Source organism: Dromaius novaehollandiae, chromosome 12 (assembly GCF_036370855.1).
Source record: "Dromaius novaehollandiae isolate bDroNov1 chromosome 12, bDroNov1.hap1, whole genome shotgun sequence".
Taxonomy (NCBI): domain Eukaryota; kingdom Metazoa; phylum Chordata; class Aves; order Casuariiformes; family Dromaiidae; genus Dromaius; species Dromaius novaehollandiae.
The window spans coordinates 20,876,115-20,895,755 of NC_088109.1; the positions used below are offsets into that span (position 1 = coordinate 20,876,115).

The window sequence follows — 19,641 nt, forward strand, 5'->3', positions numbered from 1 at the left end:
GGCATTGCTCACTTCTCTCGGAGGGAAGCGAATAAAGATGCTCTGTAATGAAGCACTGGAATATTTGTCCATCTTCTAAATATCGTCACTTCAAATTTCCCCTGACTGAATCCCTCCATTTCCACAGCATGTCCTCACGTGACGTTCCTGAAGGGCCGGCAGTGCCCACCCTTCGGGTTCAAAGGACCCAGGGCCTGAGTCATCCGGACTTGCTGGTGGTGCCTCGGGCCAGCCTCTCTTCTGATGTGCTTCCAAGCGAGTTTACGTAGTGCTGCGCAGGAGAGGTGACCCGCTTGCCTCCAGTCTTCCTCCCCGTCCCTCCACGCAGACACGGAGAGCCCCGAGGCTGGGTTAATAATTACCCACGGCCTTGCTGACGGATGCTGAACGACGCTGTTAGCCTCAGCGCGGGCTGCAGCTCGCATACGGCCGTTTCCCCAGTACGGAGCCTTGGGTGTCCTCCTGGCCTCATGGGAGTTGGAGGCAAAGGACACGGGGGACCCTGTTAGGTCCATCTGAGCTTGTCCCTGGAGCCAGGCTGGTGACGCTTGATGATTACTGGGGGCGAAAGTTGCTTGCAGACCTGTTTGCTTCATGATGTGAAGATCCTAATCTAAGGGGACTTTTGTAGTCCTTCAGCTTCGCTCAGGCCTAAACCGGTCTGACTGATGATGATGAAGGGTATCCAGCAACGCTGTGCTGCTCTTTTGGGTGTAAATCAGGAGTAGCTACTCAGCAGCCAGGGCAGTAGCACCAGGTTAAAGCGGTGTCACGATGTGACTGTGGCCGTGAGAATTGCCTTTCTGCTGCCTTCTCCACGGTCTTGCTCCAGAAAGGCGCTTGGGGAGCAGGCGAAACAGAGACGATAGCTGGTGTTAGGAGAGGAGTCTGCATAGCAATTTGCTATTTTCCCTGGTGAGAATTGCTGATTTCCTAGCAACATTCAGGGTTTCCTCTGATCTCTATTGGCCATAAGAGGCAAGAAGCATCTTTGGTTTGCTCATAGCAGCTGAAGTTGTTGTGAGTACATAGAAAAGCCTCAAATATGTAAGAATCCCAGTGCTCTGAAACAGGAGGAAACTTCTCTATTGTCTTGTTTAACTCAGCATTTGCTATTCTGGTCTCCTTTGTTCATAGTACGCTCCTATTCTCCTCTTCCACCCAAATTGCCTGTTTTCCAGTATATGACATCCAGTTAAATGTTTCTCCTCTTTAATGTACCCTTGCAGTTACTCCATCCAAATTTCATCATTCGAGTCTGCAATCCAAAGCTGTGAGGGGCCCAAAAATAAAAGCTTTTTGCTGTAAATACTGTACCAAGTTGGGCCAAGCCACAATAGAGTGCTAGAGGCCAAGGAAAAATGTAAGCCCAGCAAAAAACTTTAATCACAAGTAATGCATTGGGCTGAGATACATCAGCTCCAGCCACTCTTCAGAGACCTGTGAGAACGTAGCTGCTTGCACTGAAGTGCTAGACACGTTTAAGGATTCTCTGGTGTCTGCTGTGCTTGAACGTCTTTGAAAACTGAGAATATTTTTCAGTCACTTTAGTTTCTCCATAGTCACCCCTCACTGTAGGGGGGAACTGGATTATGGTACTAGCCAGTAAGGCAGTGAATTTTTCTTTTTCTTTTTTTCCCTTTGTATATTCATACTCCATTCCCCTGCTGCAACATCCTGAAGTCTAACAGATACTCTTAATTTATGAGTACATGCTCTTAAATATTTATGCATGTATGTAATGAGCAACAAGTAAATTGGATTTTCTTTCTGGTACAAGCAGTGCACAAACAAATGGATGGAGTTTTATTTTCAGATAACCGACTGAAAAAAATAATCAGTTATTACCCAAAGTAAACACAGATCTTGTCGTATCTGCACACAGTCATCAGAGCACTGTCGGCTTAAATTACATCTGTCGTAACACTAATGCGGATTGTTTAAATCGTTTAACTTAATAGGAATGTATGTTTTGGATATCGAACTGGTATTAGGAAGGAGAGGTTTTACAGTTTGCTCCTGTACTAATCTTACTTGCCGTAATAGTTAGCTTAACTTACGTTTTTTCTCTTATTATACTGCATGCAGTTACCGTTTGTCAACCAAACTCTTGTTTGTTCTGTACACGTCTCCCTTTCAGTGGACATTGGTAAGTACCACCGAAGGGACAGTTTGACCCACGGAGATGCTTAGTGTAAAAACTAGCTCAAAGTGCATGGTGACAGGTGTGCTAAATGCAGCAAAAAACCACTAGGTTCAATTGATTTTTTTTCTCTCTCTTTTTTCTTTCTTTCTTTCTTTTTTTTTTTTTTTTTTGATTCTTCTAGTAATGTGTGTGCATTTGGTTGGTACACTCAACCCAGCAAGTGCCAGAACATAATTGTCAGTTGTAATTTACTGTCTTGCTCTTGTTAAAACTATGTTCCACAAAATCTACATGTAAATTACTACTATTTGTGCTGTTTTCTGTTGCCCTTTTCCAGGTTATTTATTTCAGACTGGTTCAATAGCACCTGAGTGATCCCAAAACAGGTGATATTCCTAGTGGAAAAAATTATTAGGGAATTCTTGAAGGTGCATGATAGTTTTGGAGGAAGCTTATTCTGGTTTTCTGAGCAATAACTTTGAGATGTGATTAATGCCATTGCAAAAGTAGTGATGTTTTTGTAAAATTTGCATCATTCCTGGTGTCCAAATGCTTTTTTTATGTAAACTCCAGCTATTTCACCTCTATAAATGAGTAACTCATCTTTATCTACATCAGATCCTCTCTAAAGGACTCCCTTTTCCTCTTTTGCTACTGTGCTGAACATTGAAGACTGCATTTAGTAAAAGCTTTCTTTTTGATATACAGCGTTTGTCAGGGCAATATTAGTTAAACGGAAGAGGCACAGAGTTTTGAGAGGTTTACTCGCTCTGGAGCCAGGCAGGGCCTTTTTTTGCAGTGCCTTAGTCTGCAGATGATAAAACTTAATTTTGTAAATCAACATTGCGGCCTGATTAAATTGTAACTTGATTACATTAGGCTTCTCAACATAGAGTTTGTGCGTTATCGGAGATGGTCTTTCCATACTACTGCTATTTATGGATCTTATTGAAGTGTTTTATATTCTGGTTGGGTTCTGCAATGCAGTTTGTTCAAGCTACGGCTTATATCTGTTCCAGTTGTGCAAGAAGTGGAAAATATCCTTTATTTAGAACAGGTCACATGTGCTCGCATCCAGGAACTGTGTCTGTGTGTTTAAAAAGAAGTATCTTAGAGGAACAGATTTTAAAAGTTCCTGAAATATTTTTTCCGTCTGTTGCAGAGGAACATTATACATTTCAAACGAGAAGGTAATAGCTGACTTTGAGATGATATGTTGGCTGAAGTTGGTGGTAAAAGTCTTGCCGACGTCAGTGGAGTAGAGCTAAGCCAGAGCTGCGTCCCTTTGAAATCTCTCCGGTAACGTTTCTGCGAGTGAGTCAATAATCCCGTGTTTATTCTACATCTCAAATTCACTTCACTAGAGGGAAACCCTAGCCACGTTTTTTTTAAATCCTTTTATTTTTGAAAATAGTCGTAAAAGGAGAGGCTGTAAATGGGGTGTCTATCATATAAGCACAGGGAGACAATAAAACGCTGTGCAAGAAATGATATTTCTTTATTTCATGTTGGGACCTGGTGCTGATCTTGGTCTGTAGCAGAATATTTTCCATCGTGAGGGATTCTTGTGACCTTTTCCTCTTCCGAGAACTGCTCAGTCCCCGTTATTTGCAATAGGCCTTCACTACGTAGCAGGGGAGCAGAAATAGCCCCTGAAATCCTGTTCAGCGTTTGCTTTGATACGAACTACTAAACGTCACCTTTTTGCTTCCCTGCTCTGGGTTTCTCGGGAGAATTTTGTTTAGCTGCCAAGCTAATCATACAGTGCGCAGATATTTTGAGCCTGGGCTGACTGCTCTGCCTTTGCAGCGTAAGTGCTGTCCTCTTAGCACAGACCCTCTCTCCTTTTTATTTATAGGACCTTTGGCTGTGTAACTGGAACGTAAGTGCGTATACACTCCATATGAAATAAATCCCCACGTTTCTGGTGAGCAGGAAGCTTTCCTGGTTGACTGCTATCATTTTCCAGAAACCAGGTTATGATTTAAATCAGTAAATTCTTGTACCTGTGAAGACAGCGTTTTTGCGTGGCTGATGCCGTTCCCGGGAGAGGCAGCAGAGCTGCTCCCATTCCTGCTCGTTCCCCCTCACGCAGCAGGGCAGCTTCACAGGTCTCCGGCCTGGAAACTTTTGGGCTGCTGTGAACCTGACAGTTGTCGTTTACATGCTGTTGTGGAGCTCGTTGTGTGCTATATATGTTTTTATTTTGCGCTTCTCGGTGGTATCGGAGGTCTGTTCCAGAGCCGTGGTGGGCAGCGTGACTGGTTGCTGCTGTACTGCGTGGTTGGATCTAGGACGCTGAGAAATGAGAGCAGAAGAGACTTTCAGATATCTTATAAATATATTTTTTCCTCTCGTGGCATTCGCTTATGCTTAGAAGTTTGACAGGAAGAATTAGAAATCTGTGCAGCTGTTTAAAAATGAGGATATTGGAAAAGCCCCTTCAGACACTGACTCTGCTGTCTCACTTCTATGTTTGCTTTCCAAAGCAAAACACTTTAAGAGTCTGAAAATGAAGCAGAAGTAGTAATTTTCTGTTTATTCCTCTGTTAAAAATTGAAATTGCATGCTGACTCTTAATTGTCTTCAGAGAACAATCTGCCATTTCACTGAGCGCAACGCGAGGGTCAAACTCCCTATAAGCTGGCCAAGCTCTTGGCTGTTACTGTTTTTCTATTTTAGGTTTTAAAAATGTTCACAATACAATTATTGTAATACTTTTATTTAATGAAACTTGCTGGTGGTATAGTGTGGCAGACTGTAACGTACAATTAACTGTATTACATTGCTCTCATACTAGAACTGGGACTTTTTAAATAATCCCAGCAGCAAAATTGTAACAGGACAGTGAATAGTTTGCAGCTGGTTTCACGTTGCATTTCATATTGGGGGGGAGGGGGAAAACAGCACAAGAAAAGGGAGAAGAGTTTTGTTGTGTATTCATAACATAGTAACAGTACTGCTTGATCTGCAGCAGCTGTTAAAAGCTATTGGCCATTGATTTGAGCATGAGGATTAAAATATGTAGGTTCACTGGAACCAAAGGCTGTGGTCCTAGCTGGAGCTGCTCAGCCCATCTTCAAGGCGGATGGCAGGAGCTTCATGCAGTTCATGGTGCTGGATGTGCCAAGGCCCTGCAGACCGTGCAGGGTGCTAACAACTCTTCGGTGCCTTTTGCAAGGGCTCTGTCCCCGGATCTGTGGCCAGAATTTCACCTTGTGACTTAGTGGCCTATTGTAAAATGCTGTGCATGCAATGATGTTTGTGTAGGCCCTATTTATTGATGTCTGTGGGCCTCACCAGAAGACAGGGGCTTTGAAGAGAGCATAAGGAGAGTCCAGGGTGAAAGAAGCTGTTCTTCCAGGATGGTGTAAGTGTCACTGGTGCAAATAAATCAACTGTGAAAACTAATAAGGAAGGCTTCTTGCTAGACACCGCAGAATACAGCAGCTAGCTAATACTTTAAGCGCTAATAGCATGTTCAGAGCAAGCTCATATTTTCTAGTAACGTCTCTGCTGCAAGGGCTGCTGTTGTGTTTGTGTTAGCAGCTTTCTGCCAAATGTGCAAGCCAGGGTCTGGTGTTTTATGCTCTCTTCTTTGGGGGAGAGGGATTACGTAGAAAACCGCTGTAGGTCTCCCCCCGCCCCCGTCCTATTGCTAGCAGCTGCTCTGTGAACTGGACTGGCAGGTTGAAGGACAAAAATGTGTTGCTACCGTATATAATTACTTCTTCCAGCGTGAGCCAACAGAGCTGCTCGCTGTGATGATTGCTATGTGTACTGCTATGCAAAACAGAACACAGGCTTAATGCAGGGTTCGGGCTAGTATTTTAATATTGTAATTAACAGCCTCTGACAGTAAACAGGTTTTTTTAAATCGGTTCCCATGAAGACGTATTTACAGATATCCAGAGCTTGTTTTGTATGTTCTGAACAAACGAACAAATATCTCTTTTGAAACTCTCTTTTCTTTTTCTCCAGGATATCACAAATATAGGTTCAGGCAGTTGCATGTTGATCCTGCAGTCACTATCCTACAAGAATATTTCAGCTAAGGTCCCATTTGAGACAGTGTGGCAGTTCACATTGGTTGGAAGAATTGGCTTCATCCTTTCTTGCTGCTTTCCAGAGAGCTGTGATCTAGTTTCACAGGTACGTTCTGTCTCTATTTGTGCTGCTGTTTTGGGCACAAAACGAGAGCATAAACCTTTCCAAATCCACTGCTTAGGATGTGTTTATGGTTGCTGCCCATTGTAGACTTGTGCGGCTCAACTGGAGTGTCCTGGGAAGTCTGGTCCTCTCGGACCATGTTGTGGGATTGGTTATAAAGAGTGAAGAGAAGAGGCAGCTGAAGTTGCAGAGAATAGGGAGAAGGTTTGTATCTGTCCAAAGATACTAAGGCCAAGCTTCTTTTGCCTATGTGCAAAGATTACGTGCCTGACTTATGGTAAAAACTGAGAGAAAAGAACTTTACATAGGGGAAAATTAGTGTTTTGGGTACAGAGAAAGGTGTTACTCAACTTCTCAAAGTTTTTGACATTGGAAGCTTCCCAAGGTTAATATGTGTGTCCAGGTAGCTGTATTTTCAAAGCCTGCTGGGATGCTAAGATACCTCTTCCTGGTTTGGCAGCTTGTAACAGCAAACTGCTACACAAGCAGCAGCAATCTAGTAGGGCAGGGGTGTTGGGATCTGAGAAAAGTAATGAGAAAAGAGTGGGAACCGCTGGAATGTTGTGCATGAAGGACACATCAGAGGAGAGAGAAGGGGAAGGTTAATGACCTGCGCTAATCTCACTCCCAGCCATCCTCTTGTAACGTGTAAATGTGTACAGGAATCGGAGTTAGTGTGATTCTCTATGGAGGAGGGGGGGGGGGAAAAGGCCACTGAGAACTTGGGACGTAGCTAAATCAGCTGGGAGCTGTTTCAAGGTGAGAAGACAGAGAAGTGGGATTTGGAAGCCGTCAGAAGGCAGGAGATCAGGAATATGGGTGAGAGGTTTTATAGACCCTGAAGCTTCAAATTGAAAAGCTGTAGTAGTACTGAGGGGGTGAAAAGGAATTGCTGAGGTATTTGAAGTGAGAGCGCCTAACTTGCGTCAAGCATGTCTTGTGCACAGGCTTCTCCTTTCAGGATTCTTCATGTTTTATCTGAATACAGGAGGAGAAATTTTGCATAAAATATCACTTGTTTTGGAAACGCTTTTTCTGGATGCGTCCCTGCGTGGTATACACTTCTAGAGAGCCAGACGAGGAATACAGAGATAGAGGGAATAAACCACCCCCTTCCTCTTTTATTGTTTGTGAACTTCAGCCTGAGTCAATAACAGTCGCAACCTGAGCGAGTGAAGCTGGAATGCTGCTGAGATACGGAGAGCAGGGAGGAGGGAGATGACTTTTCCCTTTGCTTTTCTATTAAAAATTCCAAGTTCCTTTGGGCTGCACCCTGGAAGTCTAGCTGAAAGGAGTTCAGGGGTCGTACTCTGGGTCCCCTGGGATGCTGCAATATATTTAGGCTTCTGCTCAGTGTAGCAATCTTTATTTGTACCGATACATTTACAATTTTACCCAAACTCAGCCAGGCTAAAGACTCATCCCGGCTGCTGAACAGTTTAATGAAGACACAGGCACAGTTAGGAAGAGGTGCTGGGATTGTTTTCTTGTTGTTGTAACATGAAGGTTGCTATCTGATAAATCATTATCCCACCTTTTGCAAAGGCGCGTTGCAAGTCTGCCAGCCAGGCTGCTCCTTTGTTAGGCTGGCGCCTAATGAGGTAGGAATTTCGGATTAGCAGCGTGCTGTGCGACTGCTCATTTTGCGACCTCGCGCGCCGGTCCCGCTCGTCCGCCTGCCACGTCCTGTTGGGCACCCAGGGCTGCGTTCCCGCGGGAGCTTTGGGTTAGCGTTGCAGCGTCTCGTTTTGCATGTTCTGCTGCCCGGTGGAGCTGAAACCCCCCCGAGGTAGGTGTCGAGGATCCTTGCAGAATGCATGGGGCAAACGATGGCTTGTAAAAACCAGCCTGCAGCGGGGAGGAGTGCTTGAGCCAGCCAGTGAGGATATCGGAGATGGATACTGATGTTTAGTGCTGAAGAGCTGGTGTCTGCTCTAGGTTAGCCGTTGCCCAAACCTTCTCGAATTGGAGTGCCAAGGACACTTCCGCTCTTGCAGAGCTGAGGAAGAGCAGGTAGTACAACATCCCCCCACCCCAACTTAATTCACTCGGGGTGTAGAAGTTTGAGGTTCAAGGCCTGTCTCTGCATGACTCAAAATACAGGGTTAAGCATGTCTATCACCTTTTGGAGGGCCCAAATCACTAAGCTATGAGCTTTTTGAGGTGCTCTTTTGCAGATGCTAGTAATCATCCGTAATATTCATCGGTCCATTCCTTCCCTGGACTGGTAAGGGCAGGAATAGCTTGGTAACACAAGGGAGTGAGCATTCATCTGGAATGGTTCTCGTCATGATTCAGTAAATATATAATTATTTATCCAGAGTGGAACAGCTCTACCAGGGAGTAGGGAAGATGTGCTCCAAAATTAGATCCTTTCAGCACCATCTGTTTCAGAAAGGCAGCTGTCCAGAACTGGGTAATTGGGGTCACAGCATGAAATCCAGGGACCTGCCTGAAATAGGAGGGGTGATATTTGTGGGACAGGTAATTGGATGAAGGGAAAACGCCTTTAGGGTTATGGCAACCAAAGGTTCCTGAATGGCTGAGGAAGGGAAAGGAAGTTCAAGTGTGGTATTGACCCTGATGGTATTGGTGATCAGAGGACCTCCGAGTGGTATGTGTTAGGTGAGGAAGCTGTCAGGCAAAGGTTGGATATTAAAAGAGGGAAGACAAGTATGGATCACTTCTTGAGAGAGAGATTTTTCAGGAATGTGAAACGGGTACAGTGAGAGAGGCTAAAATCTGGGTAGAAAGTGGATTATTTTGAAGGAATGAAATAGCAATGGCAGAGGATAATTTTAAAACAACAAGATGGCTCTATCTTATCAGCTTGTTTTTTGATTTGGCTTGTTGCACAATTCACAGTTTCAATCTAATTGCAAAACTTCTGCAAATGGTGATTTGGTTTCCAGCTCATGCATCTCTTAGTATTTACTGTCCAAAGCCGTATTGCTGGAGCTGTTAGCCCTACAGATGCTCTGGTCCAGCAGTGACTGTCCGTTTTTCCAAGTGCATCAAGTAGTACAGAAGTGCATTAAACGGATCTGCCTGTTACAGGGATCTCCAAGGTACCGGAGCTGCCTCGCAGTGCAAGGACTCTGCAGTAAGAAATGGAAATCTGTAATGCAAACAGTGCTAGCCAGCTCCGCGGGGAGCCTGGCGCTGAATGCTGCTGCGCTGTTAATAGATGCCGTTGGGAAAGCTCGGGGGGTCTTTCTTGCAACCTCCTGGTATTTCCCGAAGGAGTGAGCCACGGGGACCCACCCTACCTTCTCCCAGCCAGCAGGACTGCGGTTGTGAGATCCCTGGGACGAGTAGGCAGTAATTGCTGCCTTTCTGAAAGAGTCTGCTCTTGTGGAGGAGACTGCTAATTATCTCTCACTTAGCCTTTTTAATGAAGGTACATGCAAGAGTTGTGCTGAGGTGCCTCTGTAGGACGACAGAAATCTCCGTAGGACCAAATTTCTCCTCTCTGAGCAGCCTGGCTCCAGGCCACGCAGGAGCTGTGCTGGTCGGGTCTGCAGTGATCTCTGGTGCATTGACCCTGGCACGCGCGTGTGTTTTTTAGGTAGCCGGATCTTCAGCGACTTGCTGTTTGCAACTGTTGATCGTCTGGCCTTTTGCCTTGCAGCATTGCTTTAGGCTAAAAATAGACCTGCGGAGGAGCGGGTCCAATGATGTTGTGCTCCCAGATGCTTTTGTGCTGTGCTGAGTGTTGTGCTGCATATCAGCTTAGCGAAAGCAGGCCGGGTAAAAAAGGCAGCTCCCGCGGTAAGCTGTAACCTGGAGGGCCTCCGATAGCAGTTACGGTGTCGGCTGATAATCCCCACCATGTTTACACCCAGAGTTTCTCCCTTGCAGCCTGTGGATGGCAGCTATTTTTGGCACAGCGCAGGAGGCACGTAGAAGATGACAGGTCCTGCTCTCTACGGGATTATAACAGAACCTATGTGCCGTCAATATGGTGCAAAATTATATTCAGCAAAATGATCTCCGGGACACAGACTTGGCTTGGAAAAGCTAGCAGTACTGAAGGAAAAAGATTGTGTAAAGAAGAAATGCCTTCATGGTTTCTTGCAGCTCCTCTTTATCTAAGTACTGGATTTGCTCACTAGTCTTTTCATCCCATTTTTATGAGGAGCGTTACGAGTCTGGGAGGATGGTGCTGGTTCGTATGGTTACCAGTCTCATCCGCTGCTGATAACTATTGCCCCGTTGCTATGAAACGTTTTAGTGAGGTGCAGTGTAAAAGGGATAAATATCCATCTGTAACTGCAGGGATATTTTCCGTGGCTCTTCTCTTGCTAATCTTTCTGATCAGTTTTCTAATTCTGCAGCTGGTGGGTTTGAATGATTTTTGGTACTGTCATGCAATGCATGTTTCCATCTATAATAGCTTTCTGTTGAGTAACATGGGGTTTATAAAATAGCATAGTGCCCAAAATTGGATTATCTGCCCTTGTTATCCTCTTTCAGTGCGTTTGTTTTTTTGTGGCAGGGACTTTCACAGCTATCAAGTTCAATTCTGTAATCACTGTTTAGTCTAAGACGGATTTCCCTCTACTTGATTCAAGACTGCAGAATCGGGCTCTGCTTTTGGTAAGCACCGAATTCGGCTGTGTGCAGACTCATCCAAAGCAGACAGGGTGTTCGGTGTGGTGCTGTTTGGCTTCACCTAATGATGCAATGACTGCTCGGCTTTGGGGCCTGAGAGATGGAAATGTAGTTCCTGCTCTCGGTATGAGGCTTTGGAAAAATAAGTGATGTTTTTCGAAGTGCGTGTGGTTGCAGAGCACCCTTGGCAGCAGAAAGGAGGGTGCTCTAGAACTGCAAGACTGTATTGATTGTATTGCAGTTCTGCTGGAACAAAAATATAGTGCGCTCAGCATTTGCTCTTTCCACTTGTGTATTGTTTTCTCTTTTTTTGTGTATTTAGAGAATGCCATGCTCTGCAAACTGCTGATGTAGTATTTTCTGTGGAATGAAAACTATCTGGATAATTTAACTGATTTTTTTTTTTATCTAAGGTTTTGGTAACAGGCTCTCTTCTGTTTCCTGGCATCTTGTTAGATGAAGATGAGAATTTGAATTGGAATTTGGGGCGGTAACAACATGCTGGCCTATGCCCTGGTATTTTAGAAGCAACGGAGCTTTTTGAAGTCTTGGAAGTAATATAAATATTAAAATGATATACAGTCTCTCCCCAAAGCATTCTTTCTGAGCCAATACTTGCTATAGTTTGTTTTGTTTTTGTGTTTTGTTTTTTTTTTTCCTAATGCCCTTACTCTGAGTCCTCTGCATAGTGGAAACTATAAGTTCAGGAAAGAATTCAGCATTTATGGCTAGGCGTCTTCGAAAGGGATTAGACTTCAATGCATGCTGAAGTCAAGCATATGCTTAAAAGTTTTCCTGGACCAAACCTCAGCTCAGCAAAACACTTCTATGTATTCTTTATTCCAGAATCCTAAATGATTCAATTGGTTTTGTACTCTCAGGTTTAAATGTGTTGCAGCCCTAAGGCTGTGGCAAACATGGGGAGCTCTGATCCAGCAAACCCGAAGTGCGTGAACCTTGCTGTTGAGGACTGCTTGCACATGAGTTTGAGCATGTGGTTTAAATACTCTGGAGGAAGCATGTTCAGCATATGGTGGGCTGTTAAATCTGATGCACTTTTGGGCCTGACGTTGTGATTTTAGTATGTTCCGCTCTCACTGAAACAATACTTAAAAAAGTAAAAATTCCCTCTAGAAGAAGATGTATGCATAGTCTTTTTAACACGAGATACAGAATTAACCGAAACTCAGTCTGCTGACGACAGGAAGCGCGCTATCAGTCAGATTTTTTCGTTTTGTTTTTTGTCAAAGTGCTAACCGCCCATTTAGCCTCTGATGTCCTGATGAGAGCGTTGGCTCATGGCTTTTCTTGACTGAAGTGAGGGGAAGAGATAAAGTTCTCGGCACTGGAAAGTTTGAGACATTCGACAGATGAGTAGTTAGATTTGTGCATGCTTAAATCATTAAGACCGATTCCTTGAACGCTGGTGTGCGCGTGCGCCTACCGCGATAGGGAGCTCTTTGTGCCACTAGTTGGAAGAGGAGCTGTTTTATGACAAGTCTTCTGAATCCAAATGATGTTGCTCTCAAAGCCAACCGCTGTGTTAGTCGAATACCAGGTCCGATGTGGAGAGGTCCTGGAAATTCAGGAGTAGGATTCCTTTCGGGATTTGTAACTTTTTTCCCCAATGTCTGTATAGAATTACGGAATAGTTGGGGTTGGACGGGACCTCTGGAGATTGTCTCGTCCAACCTCCTGCTCAAAGCCGAGTCAGCTACAGCAGGCTGCCTGGGACCGTGTCAAGCCAGGTTTTAGATATCTCCAGGGATGGAGACTCCACAACCTCTCTGGACAACCTGTTCTGGCGTTTGATAATCCTCACAGTAAAAAAAGTTGGGTTTTTCTTTTTGATTTTTTTTTTTGAGCGTTTTATAACTCATATGTAGGTTAATAAGTTACAGCTGTCTAACTCAAAGCTATTTTTTGTTATGTATCGTAGTAGCTCAAAGCACAGGATGAAGTGTGTATATTTGGCTCAATCCCCTCTTCCCCCACAAAAAGTCGCACTGCTTCAGCTTTGCTTTTCTACCTGAGACAAAGGAAATTAAGTTCTGTGTCACTTCAAATCTAAACTGTTGCAGTTGGTCCTAAAAGCCATTAATTGTGTAAGTATAGTCAAAGACTGGGTGGACAACTACTGTGTCATTTCTGTCTTGTCTCAAAAACAAACAACTTTTCCTCCCTGATTTGGTTGCATTTGACACGGACTAGTTTTATGCTATATCATTTCCCACTGCGATAATGATACATTGTAGAATGCTTTGCATCTTTATTTTTAATAAGCAGTTTAATGCAGAGAAGGTGTGCAGTACTGCAGAACCGTGCCTTGGTGGTGGTTGTGCAAAGCATTTCACGAATGCTCATCCCTTATGATGTTATCTGAACTCTTTAACATGTATAGTAATTCCATGGGGCGGTTGACTAAAATATTCCAGTTCTTTGATGCACCAGCACTAACTTGTCTGTTACAAATCCATACAGTAAAGTTAAAATTGCTTTTAAAATCGTAAACATGAACTTTGGCCATTTCATGTTTTGGGGATAATTCTGGAGTCTGTTCCTCAATGCCCTGTACGCAAAATGCCTTTTTGTAACATGCGACTGTTTCTGTGTTGGTGGAGACAGTATACTATGAATCTCTTCCAAGCTATTTTAAACAAATATATTGAATTGACTATCTAAGCTTTAGCAGGACTCATCCTGCATGCGGTTTATATGGGACTACATATCAGTTTGCTGTGGATTGTTCTTGGCAGCTTCAAAGACCAACTGGAGATCTTGCAGAACATGTTCTTTAGCAGAAATAAGTTTACTTGAATACTTTAAGGTGCCTTCCTGGGTAAAATAAAGGGTAGCAATTAAACAAGAATCTTTAAGAACACTGTCAATAGCAAATAAGAGTCCAGTTGTATGCCATGCCATGCCGTGCCATAGCAGTCTTATTTGATTCACTTGCTGTTAAGCCCAGAAATGAACATTTACTGACTACACAGCCTTCAACTTGTATTTTATGAGGCAGCATTCGTTTCTGTGTATTGTCAAGCTCTGACATGTTTTGGTAGCTGTAGTTGACTGGCAATAACAAAACATCAAGTATGGAAAAAATAAACCATGTTTACAGCTCCAGCTTTTGTTCCTTTTGCATTTCCAATAGCTATTGAGAAACTGAGCAGAAAGTTGAGGGGGTTATTCCCGAGCAGCTGGGAGACTTGCAGAGAAACTTGAGCAGCTCTTGCCCTGTAGATGCTCCAAGGAAACCTAAGACCAAACAGAGTCAACGTTCTTTTCACTTTAAGGTTATAGATGGCGATGTGTACGTTCATGCAGTTCTTCTGGACCGTGTTTTCTTGGTGGATGAGAGTGATTTTTGGATGGTAAATGTGATGCTGTGACATCTGTACTCCCCAGGAGTGGTGTAAGGCATAGCTGCTAGATGCTTCAGAGACAAAAGTTAATACTGCCTGAATCCTAGATGCTGACAGATCTTGCAGGTAGTTTTTTGCCTCTCCCTATAGATGCAGCGAGAGTGCTTTTTACCCCATAGCTTCTGTTTGCCTCCCCCCATGTAATCTAAGGCTTGGTGATGGGTGTAGGGGAGATGAGCAGAAGCAGGCAGGGGAGGAGGTTTGCACATCCGATTACCAGCCTTCTCTAAATGCCACTTGGGTGTTTCACTGAAAATGTGGGATTTGGGAGCAGGAGAGAATAGGTCTGCTGGGACCTGGAGTTAGTTGTCTGAAGGATGTTGGGAGGCAATGATACGATTGAAGCAGAAGCTGACAAGCGCTGTGTATTGCTTACCTGCATTAACGCATGTGCACGCTGATGCTCAAGCGCAGCATTACTGTGCCCTTATGCTGCTGAGATCCCCCATGTTTCCTCGATGCCGTTTCAGTCTTTTTTGCATCTAGTGACTTGAGGAGGTGCGATCTTGAGCTAAAACACAGGTGGTTATTCCTGCTAAGGAGGACTCTAGCAGGTAGAGTGGGCCAGGTGGCAGGCGTGAGACAGTCCCGTCTCCCATAGCCTGGGTAAAACGTGGGATCCTGGGAGGTCTAGTTCGCGCTGTGTGAGCTGCTTTGTGAATAAAGCTGTCGGGGCAGTTCAACTCTGCAGCGCTTACCGTCAATTAAGCTGTCAGCTTCAGCATTGCTTTAGGCACTTAATAGAGCTTTACTCTCATTTAAAAATCTGGTTTAGTAATTAATTTCCAGCTTCCTCTGGAGTTCAGAAGGTGCTAGTTTAGTGCAGCAAATCTAATATCGTGTGAATTAAAACATGAAAGATGTTGAGTAATGAGAAATTGAGACAGGATGGTGCAGGAATTGGACTGTAGGTGGTGGACAAAGTTGTGCTAGCTGCTCAGCTGCTAATGAAAAGCATTTTGGAGAGACTGCTTTGCCTCTATATTTGCATAGCGAAGGAGTGTTCTCAGTTGGTTTGGGAATTGCTAGTGGAGCTGGGATTTTTGTCATTGCCCGCTGGCTTATTGCAGAGCTTTTTCTGAAATCTGGGCGTTTGGCTGGGGGTCACAGCCCAGTTGCCAGAAGGTGCGAGGTGTTCACAGTGGCGGGGAGAAAAGCATATAAAGGTGGAGGGGCACCTGATTCAGCTGGGTGATGCAGACTAGTAACTGAGATCCCCTACTCTATTACAGCTTAAGATTGAATCCAGGCTCTAGCACTTTCCACTGAGTTTACTGCTGGAGAGGGATGCTGAAGGATGGTATGTGGAAGAATTATATGTGCAGGCAGCAGAGTTGCTTCACAAAAATTGACCCGACCTTTCTAATAGATATTAACCTTCTTACTGCTGTAGCCTTTACTGTTATGAAGAAAAGTGGTACCCAGCTTCTCTGGCAAGGGGAGCGTTTAACAGCTCCCACCAGCAGAGCATAGCCGCACGCTGCCACCTCATCCCTCCGCGTGAGCAGAGCTACGGCACAAGGGGAAGCAGGCTTAATTTTCCCCGGCAAGCATCAGGCTTATGGCACATATGCCTGTGGGAGAAGCGCAGGAAAGCAGGCATTAACAGCGGGTGGCTGCTACTGCCAAAACTCTTCTTCTTAGGCTGCAGCCCTCGCACTCCGGAGGGAAATGTCCTAGTGCAGAGCTTCCCTAGTGATTCGGGGATCTTTGAGTTGTCCTTGGGTATAAGGTACAGGCCTCCTCAGATGGCCTAGAAAACTGCACCAGTTTCTGCTGCCCAGAGGTCTCGGGTGACCACAGGGGTGAGAGGCAGCTTTGCCCTCTTGTTGTGAACGTTAGAGGTGTAAAATGTTGTTCATGAGTCTTTTTTGACCTAGGTACTGGTGAGTATGTAAGAGTGCCAGTTCAGCAATGTGAACTTGATGGTGTTTGCAGTGCAGCGTTGTTCATCATGTTTTAGCTCTGTGACATATGTTCTCATATTAAAATGGACTTTTACTGATTCATTGCTATTGTGTGTCCCAGTAGATTTCAGGGGTGAGGGTGCAGGAGGCTCGATGTTTCCCCCCCCACCTCCTATATATCATAGATTGGTGGAGTCAGTCTTCATCTTTAGACATTTGAGTGATTTAAGGAAAAAAATAGCCTCTTCACCAATTACATAGCTATTTCATTTCCAAGGCAGTACTATGGGGTAAAAATTCACCTTACAAGCGTCGTTGCAAGGCCTGTGCGCTGCTTGAGGTGTGGTTTTGTGTTGCACCGAACCTCTTCTAGCCGCAGGCTGCTGCTGCTGCGAGGCATGGCCTTGCCCGGCTGCGCTTCGAGTCCCTGGCTACAGGGAGAGTTGGTTTATCTCGCTGATTGAATGGAGAAGGAGCACACATGCTTTAGCAAAAGTCTTCCATTGGATCAGCTTGCAGAGCTGACTTGCGCTATGGCTGCACGCTTGCAGGGTCCTTGTTGAGACCTAAGGTTGTGGGAAAGCAGGACTTCTCCTTCTGTAGCAGCTGGCAGTTGTGTTGGATGAGATGGGACGTGAAAGAGTGCTGCTGATCTCATTAAAAACAAGGCAAAAGTGATGGGTGAGTTGTACGCCGGCTGGCCTGTGGTTGGTTTCCTGTATGCAGCTGAATTTTGATGTCTTAAAAACAACCTTCTAGTAGGAAGCGTGACATTTGTCATGTATGCATTCAGTGACATCTCTACCAGTGAGTTAAATTTGATGACTTTCTATAATTAATATATATTTTTTGAAACAGTGAATCTCTCAAATGAATGAGCAGTAATGCCAGCTGTCTGACAACCTGACAGGACTCTCCTTGAGCTTTATGCGTATTTCCTAGCAACCATGTCCCAAATATAATGGTTCGCTGAGCTAATAATCTCATGGCTCACTCATAGTTCAGTTAATTCTGTGTAACAACTGACATCAGTCAGCTGTGTTGCAGTAGTCATCTGTGTGCAAAGTCCTAGTTCATAGCAGATACGATGTAATGTGGGTTAATGCAAACCTCTTTCACTGTAGACTCAGTTAAGCTGTGTTAGTGCACACATGCTATTGTCTAACAGCTAATGTACGGCTGCTATCACTGCTCAGCTGATGAATGGTAACTTGTTAAACCAAGGTATTTTAATTGCCTGTTTTGAGCCCTTCTGCCACTATCAATGCCTGTAATCACTTGCATTGACTGCAGCTACAGTGTCCAAGTCATCCTGTGTTAATTAACTTTCTGTGGGAGACGGAGAATGTATATAATGGATGAAGCAGGATTAAATTTTTTCAGTGTGTAGCCACTGCTGGCAATTGTGGACTAGTTAGACAGGGTTCACATCTGTGTTAACTTTCAGAAGACAACATGAAGCTATTTTGCAGTTGCTACCCACTCAAGGATCTGCACAACAATTAGGAGAGGCTGCTTACTCATGCTCCTCAAAAGTTGTGCCAAAATAGCTATTACATTATGTCAGAGCCCATATTTTCATCCAGAATAGTTAGTCTGAATCTAAACCTCGTTTCTCCTCGGTGGCTTTATGCATCGACCTGGGACTCTGATACTGGGTACTTTGGAGCTGTGCTAGTTCAAGAAAGTTCCTCTGTAGTTGGCAGGTTTTGGGGAAATTCTTATGAAATGCAATGTTATTTTTCCAGCAGTGTATCTGGGAAGCTCCAACAACAAAGGCCTCTATAAACAGCTTTTGTTCTGCATGTTATTTATTCTACTATAGCACTTAGATCCTTACTTGGGAACTAGCATCCTGCGCTGCTGGGTGCTGTATTAACATAAAGCACGGAGGTAGGCTGCTTCACAGCAAGTCCGCGGTCTGAGAATAAGATGTGAGAAGCAGATGGCAACAGGCAGAAAGGAAACAGGCAGTGCTGTCAGCGTGGCAGGAAGGTGTCCTAGCTCACTGACTGCCTTGCTGGTGTCAAAAATCTCAGCAGCATCCTGACCAGGGAAGAGTTTTTGGGACAAACTTGGAGAGGATCGTAAGGCTGCTCTGGAGTTGCGTGTGAGGACCTTCCTTCCTAAATGGGAGAAAGCACTGAGTAGATGTTTCTGGAGAAAAGTGGCATTTCCTAAGGTCCTCTGAGCAAGGGGGATGGAAGATGGAGAGCCTGGTTAGGAGCCTTAGCTGCAGGGCTCTGACGTGCTGCTGTGGGAGGCTTGGTGTAACTCATATCTCAAAGCAGCAAGCCTGAAAAGAAGGTGGAAGGCTTCCTTGTGTGGTACCCTCTCTTTGTGTCTTGACTCCAGTGTTAAACACATCCCTACCTCCTCCTGCACTGGCTCCCTTGTGCTTTTTAGGATGGCTGTTGTCGTTGTCTGATGGTTTGCTCCCTCTCAGACCATTGAATGCGCCTTGTGTTTCTTCGAGTACATTTACCTGACATCCCTTTTGCTGATGCTCCGCTTTCCAGATTTTTTTTTTCTTTTAATTTTAGCCCTTACATTTAAACTAGTCCCACAATTCAGTTGAGTCACATAATTCCTCCTCCAGCTCCTGCTTTGGGGAGAGGAGCTCTCTCCAGAAGTCATCTGTGGTGACTTAGTGTTCTTGTATGTGGTGCTTGCAATAATCTGATTTGTATATGCTGCAGAACCACATCTGTCCACCTCCTGCGTGCAGCACTGCATATAACAGTTCAACAGATAGAGATTTCAGAAGCTGCACAGGTGTCTTTGAATTAACAAAATCTGTGGATGAAGTCCTCACCCTGCTAAAGCTGGTAATCAGCTTGCAGTGTTTCTGCTCAAATCTCAGGAGCCCGTGGTTCCCGGGCCCGTCTCGCTATGTCGTCCGTGGCAATTCGCTGAGGCCCAGAGACTGATGGCAGCAGAGCCTAGGACAGCTGTGGGGTCTCAGTTAAGACGTGGTGTGACAAGGGAGTAGCGTCTTTGCAGAAGTGACAAAACCTGTTAAAATGAAAATAGAAGAAAAATGGCTTTACTGAGGCTTTTGATCTCTGTGCAGGGACCTGGAGATCTGTCTCCCAGTTTTCCAGACTATCCTTATACAGCAGTTACCTGATGTTGCTCTGCAGGGGCTTCTTTTCCCAAAGAAGGGGAAAGGCTTGCTTCAATATAATTACATTGTTTGTACTGTGCAACACAGAATTTGAGGATTCGATAGGGGAAGAGTGCTGTCGCTCTGGTAGGCAGACTAAGGTCTATTCTGTAATTCTCTGTCCTAATTCACGTTTTTGTTTGTTTTGCCAAATGCCTGGTAATGGAGGGAAAAAGACAGCTTGGAAAAGAAGACTTCTAGTAAAAAAATAGA

The 19,641-nt window shown here is 44.6% G+C and overlaps 1 protein-coding gene across 6 annotated transcripts in view; it reads left to right on the forward strand.

Moving 5' to 3' along the window:
• MITF (melanocyte inducing transcription factor) overlaps window positions 1-19,641 on the forward strand; it is a 112,151-nt gene that overhangs the window by 2,731 nt on the left and 89,779 nt on the right. Inside the window, exon 1 of one of the 6 annotated variants that reach the window (XM_064519185.1) lies at window positions 6,151-6,298. The exons of the other annotated variants lie outside the window; for them this stretch is intronic. The gene's annotated coding sequence lies outside the window, so the exon portion shown is untranslated. Of the gene's footprint in view, window positions 1-6,150; window positions 6,299-19,641 lie in introns of those variants that run through there. 6 annotated transcript variants of the gene reach the window in all.